Source organism: Bidens hawaiensis, unplaced genomic scaffold (assembly GCF_021521415.1).
Source record: "Bidens hawaiensis isolate Kalapana, Puna unplaced genomic scaffold, B.hawaiensis_p1.1 tig00002338_1, whole genome shotgun sequence".
Lineage (NCBI taxonomy): Eukaryota > Viridiplantae > Streptophyta > Magnoliopsida > Asterales > Asteraceae > Bidens > Bidens hawaiensis.
The window spans coordinates 3,406,793-3,413,067 of record NW_027491126.1 but is presented as its reverse complement, the minus strand read 5'-3'; positions in this window follow the sequence as shown (position 1 = coordinate 3,413,067).

Genomic DNA, 6,275 nt, shown 5'->3' with positions numbered 1-6,275 from the left:
ACTTGGTCATTAAAAGCCTTAACCCAGAAGCGATGTTGAAAGACATCGAAGAAACATTCAACACACTCAGAAGGATAAACATGAAGCTCAACCCGAGCAAGTGTTCCTTTGGGATGGAAGAAGGGAAGTTCTTAGGAGTCATCGTTACAAAAGATGGCTTCAGAGCGAACCCTGAAAAGGTCGAAGCCATTATCAAAATGGAATCACCTACCACCATCAAACAAGCTCAGACACTGAACGGACGCCTAGTTGCACTTAACCGCTTCTTGGCAAATCATGCGGATAGGTCGTTCCCATTCGTGTCGACGCTGAGAAACTGTCTAAAGAAAACGCACTTCCGCTGGACACCAGAAGCGGAAGCAGCTTTTCAGGAAATTCGGTCACGTTTGATCGAACTCCCAACGCTCACAGCACCAGAAGCGGGAGAGGAATTAATCCTATACCTCTCCGCCACAGATAGAGCGACCGGGGCCGTCCTGTTAGTCGAGCGAAAAGGCATCCAGATGCCAATCTACTATGTTAGCCGTCTCCTAACAGACGTCGAAACTCGGTACTCTACCCTGGAAAAATTAGTCTTAGCACTTGTACAGGCTTCACGCAGGCTAAGACGATATTTCCAAGGTCACCCAATTACTATTCTCACCAACTTCAAACTTGCAAACGTTTTAGGCAAACCCGAACTTTCGGGACGCCTAGCCAAATGGGCAATAGAATTGGGAGAATACGCGATAAAATACAAGCCAAGGCCAGCTATAAAAGGCCAGGTCTTGGCCGACTTTATTGCCGAAGTCCCCGCATCGCGGGAGAAAGAGTGCCAGGACGAGGCTCAGACCTCTCCAGCACTAGACATCGATGAAGTCTGGCGACTTTACACTGATGGAGCGGCCAGCAGCGAGGGCTCAGGCGCAGGGTTAAAACTTACCAACCCAACAGGCCAAGAATACACTTACGCTATTCGACTAGACTTTCCAAGTACGAATAACGAAGCTGAGTATGAAGCATTCTTGGCCGGGTTAAGGATTGCGCGTAAAATGGGAGTAAAGAACTTGGAAGCCCATGTGGATTCCATGTTAGTTGCCAATCAGATAAACGGGACGTACACGGCCGTGAACGACACAATGGCCCTGTACCTCGCTCAAGCAAAAACCCTCATGCGCGATTTTAATGATTGTAAAGTCATACACGTCAAGCGTAGCGAAAACAAATATGCGGATGCGTTAAGCAAGCTTGCGTCATTAGCTTTCACTCACTTGGGAAAGGACATCCGCATTGAACTCCTGGGAGCACCATCAGTCCCACACAAGGAAATCTGTGTCATCCAAACCGGCACAGAAACGTGGATGACACCAATAATAAATTACCTTGCGGCGGGCATACTACCAGAGTCAAAAACACAGACGTAACTTTCTTGGCCCCCTCCTCAGATGCGTTGACGACCAAGATGCCAACTACCTCCTAAGGGAAGTACACGAAGGCATCTGTGGGATACATGTAGGTCCACGCGCAGTTGTAGCTAAGCTAAACAACGCGGGATACTTTTGGCCGGGGATGCATACGGATGCGCTGACGTACATCAGAAAATGCAGGTCTTGTCAGCTCTACGCACCCAACACGCATCGCCCGAAGAATGAACTTGTTCCAGTCACCTCTGCATGGCCATTTCAGAAGTGGGCCATCGACGTGACTGGCCCATTTCCCACAGCAGCAGGGAACGTCCAGTTTCTAGTGGTCGCCATCGACTACTTCACCAAGTGGATAGAAGCAAAACCCTTAGCCCAAACGACCGCAAAACATATCAAAAAATTCATTTGGGAATTTATTATTTGTCGTTTCGGGCTCCCACAGCATTTGGTGAGCGATAACGGCACCAACTTTGCTGACAAGAAGCTACAACAGTGGCTTAAAGAACTTCAAATCACCCACACCTTTACCTCGGTGGCGCACCCGCAGGGTAATGGTGAGGTGGAAAGAGCAAATAGGAGCATCGTCGACGGCATAAAGAGAAGACTATTGAAACACAGATCCGGCTGGGTGGACGAAGTTCCACACGTACTTTGGGCACACAGAACGATGAAAAAGGCAAGTACGGGAGAAACCCTGTTCAGCCTCACTTATGGCACTGAAGCCATGGTCCCGGTCGAAATTGGTTTACCCTCACCAAGGGTAATGATTCAACCAGAGGAAAATAATGCGGAAAGACGGTTAGACCTTATGCTAACCGAGGAACGCAGAGACTTAGCCGCAATGCGTGAAGAGAACTACAAACGACAAATGCAAAAGTACTACAACACGCGGGTAAAACTCTGCAACTTCAATGAAGGAGACTACATATTGCGTAACAACGACGCTTCGAACCAAGATCGCCCAGGAAAGCTGACTCCTGTCTGGGAAGGTCCGTACGTTATCAAACAAGTGCTGGGAAAGGGCGCATACCGGCTCGAAAGGCTCGATGGCACTCCCGTCCCAAGAACATGGAACGGAGCTCAATTACGCAAGTGTTACATGTAGATCAATTCCAAATTTGTAAAAGGCCCAGAGCCACTTTTAATGGAAATGATTTTCTTTAGAACATTGACGCTGATGATTTTATACTTGTAAACTTTCCACACGGATATGCCGGTCTTCACCGCATAATTACGAGGAAAGTCGTTGCGTGGGGAAGGCGGCAAAACCCGCATAAACCCAAAAAACGGCAAACCTTCACGCAGGTCAGTTGAAGGGGAAAAGTTCAGTCATTCCACTAAATGAAAGTGCCGGTCTATCCGCATGAATCATGATAAAGGAAACTGAACACTAACCTATTGACAACCGCGCGTCGAACGGTTAAATTATTCAAAACAGAGAATCTCAACAAAAGGACGAGGAAAACCTACACGCAGGTCAGGTATAGGTAAAGTTTAGCCATCCTACTAAGTTCAAGTGACGGTCCTACCCGCACAATCACGAAAGGAAGCAAAACTTCACACCTATTATCTGCCACGTTTAAAGGTTAACTTATCCAAACACTGGGAAAATTGCTAAAATAAACTAAAATATGCATGCGCAATTCATATAACGTTTATAACGCAAGTCTCAAAGATTCAAAAGTAAGCGGGAATATACCCCTTACCTTGGCAACCAAGTAACTATAAGACGGGTGCAGGTACAGTGTCAAGGCAAAACCCTTCACATACTTAGCACACGCAGGGAATTGAAGCCAAAAATACCTCGGCAACCAAGTAACTATAAGACGGGTGCGGGTACAGTGTTAAGGCAAAACCCTTCACATACCTAGCACCTGCAGGGAATTGACGCCAGGAATACCTCGGCAACCAAGTAACTATAAGACGGGTGCGGGTACAGTGTTAAGGCAAAACCCTTCACATACCTAGCACCTGCAGGGAATTGACGCCAGGAATACCTTGGGAGTAAAGTAACTATAAGACGGGTGCGGGTACAGTGTCAAGGCGAAACCCTTCACATACCTAGCACTCCGCAGGGAAATGAAACCAAGAAGGATCTTCTGGGCCATGCTTGCGCAAACGGGAATAACATCCCCGCATAGCGGGAACGTCGAGAACTAGATTGTTTGAAACTTCAAGATGGAATTGGTGGTTTTAACATAATTGATCACTATGTTCAAAACTACCAAAACCTCATGGAGAATCTACACAAGAGGTACTCAACGCTGCTGACTTGCGAGGAGGTTACAGACCTACCCGCATCATACCCAAAGATCAAGCAGAACAGTGGGAAATTCTGCGTGACATTAGGACTTCCGTGGGAAGAATCCCCATGGAAAACCTTAAAACTAAACCCTTTTCAAAAACCCTTTGCTTAAAGTCCAAAAGTTCACCTCACTTTATTAAACATTCATGAGAAGAACATTGGACTGGGGGGACTTGAAGAGGTAGGTCCCAGCAGAGCCCAGTTGGACCCACAGACTCACCTTGAAAAGGGACGTCTGCGCAGTTCAACCCGCAAGACTCCTTAACAGACGTCTGCGCGGTTGAACCCGCAAGACTAAACTAAAGGAACGTCTGCGCAGAAACCAACTGGATCAGCAGGACCCACCACGCTCAGAGACGTGACGTCCTCACGTGCGGTACGCAAGCTGTCCCCGCAGGAAACGCCTACCAATGGTTTTCAGGTACTCCGCCTGTTCCCGCAGTTACGGATACCGGCCATCAGGGAAGGCCACCCGCGCAGCATGGCTACACGCACAAGGCTTAACTTTCATAATAATTCAGCAGTCACCTGAAGAAGGAATGAGCAAGCCGGGAACATTCCCGCACAAAGGCGGGAGGGGGAATACTCCCGCCCAAATGAGCCAGTCCGTACGATACTGAGGATCTTTTACTGTACCTGACGAGGTATGGGCAAAAGATCTGTCCAAAGATACGACAGCTCATTGACAACAGTATGGCGAGCAGCATGCTCTTGTACTGTATGTCACTATTAGCCGCTACCTACTCACCAACTCCTGACATACCACGTGCATTGCCTGTAGTTGGTGAGAAAGGAATAGTACACAGCAGGCCTGGTCACTATCAGCCGCTGCCTACTCACCAACTACCAGCATGGCACGTGCGTAGGCCACTGTTGGTGGAACAGGAACACTATTCAGCAGGCCACACCTCCTTGGAAACCTACCTCCGGCTATAAATACCACAAATGGTATGATCATCTAATCTTAACATATCTTATCATATTATACCTGATATCTGCTCTAGCAATCTCTTAATATACATTTATATTTAAATAGCAATCTAGTCTGATTCTCACGCCGGAGGGTGGTCACAAGGAGGAACCCCCCCCCCCCCTTCTCAGTGACAAGCTCACGGTGTCTGTTTTGCAGGTTATCAGAAGAACCATCTTTTCTGGGTCTAACCCCTCGTGGGAAACATCTATCTAACCCCAGGTTACCCGTAATCTGCCCGGGGTCTGGTTAGTGTTTCTTCAGCATGACTAACACGTATGAAAGACAAAAAATCAGAATTTTTTGTAAAAAGTTTCTGCATATACTCTGTAAATCCAAAAAGACCCTACTAGATGAAGAATGGCAATTTGAGTATTAGCTAAAATGTTATTGCAGCCTATATCCTATATAGGCATAACTAAAATATTTGTCTGCATCATCTATATAAGTGTGCACTGCACAAATGTTTACAAATGTTAATTATGAAGCCGATGTCACCATAACCAATACATCTATGTAACAACATTGGACACCCACCCCGCCGCGATGCGACGGGTGAATCAACTAGTTTGGTACATTTTTATCTTACATATCAAATTCGATCTCACTAAAATGACTCTCCATCTATGTTTTTAAAGCATTTTATATAAAAATAATATGTAATTAATTACAATGATGTATAATATAATAATACATCATAAATAGAAACATGACAACACATATAAATACTCTCTCAAAAAGTTATACCTTAATTTTCTCTTGAATTTCTCATATATATATATATATATATGTATTCGACAATTAGAATAAAAGAAACGACAATATAAGAACATAAGAGCAAACATGATATATAGAACCGACATTGTAACATGCTATTTTCTGGATTTTGCATATGACGCATTCATGACAATATGACAAGTTAACGAAAATTGGATAATGATTGTTGTGTATAGTCTCGTTAACATGACTAGACAATAAAAGTTACAGTTAACATGATATAATGATTGTTGTATATTTTAACAAAAGAAACTGACACACTAAAAGTGTCTTGTTCTGCATTCGAAACATGAAATTAAAAGATCATAACAGTATTGGTTCCTTGTATAAAATTGCATCATGCGTCAATTAAACATTTTTATTAGTACCAAAAAATATACACAAAAAAGTTCATTATACAATTCTTGATAATTTTATGAATAAACTTTGATAGGTTATTCATATATCATCATTGCTTCTTCTCTAGAAAAAAAAAATGTTCACACAGAAACAAAGTGACATTATGTGTGAAGTTCATGAAGTATTTGTCACTCGTCATCATCTCCCATGATCAATGGTTATCAAAACTACATAAATTTATTGACTCAAAAATATATAAAGATTATGTGATGATATAGTTCCATGTTTGGTGCTCATCATGATTTGGTTTGAGTTTGTGAAGAGTTTTGTGTCAAATCATTAGCAGAAGTCTTATTTTGACCAAAGTTTTCTTGGATGATTTGAACTTAGCTTTTTACCATCATTTAACACGCTCATTTTCTAAACTTTGACCACCTTTCATGATGGTTGTAGGGTATCTTTTTCCATTTCTAAGTCATTA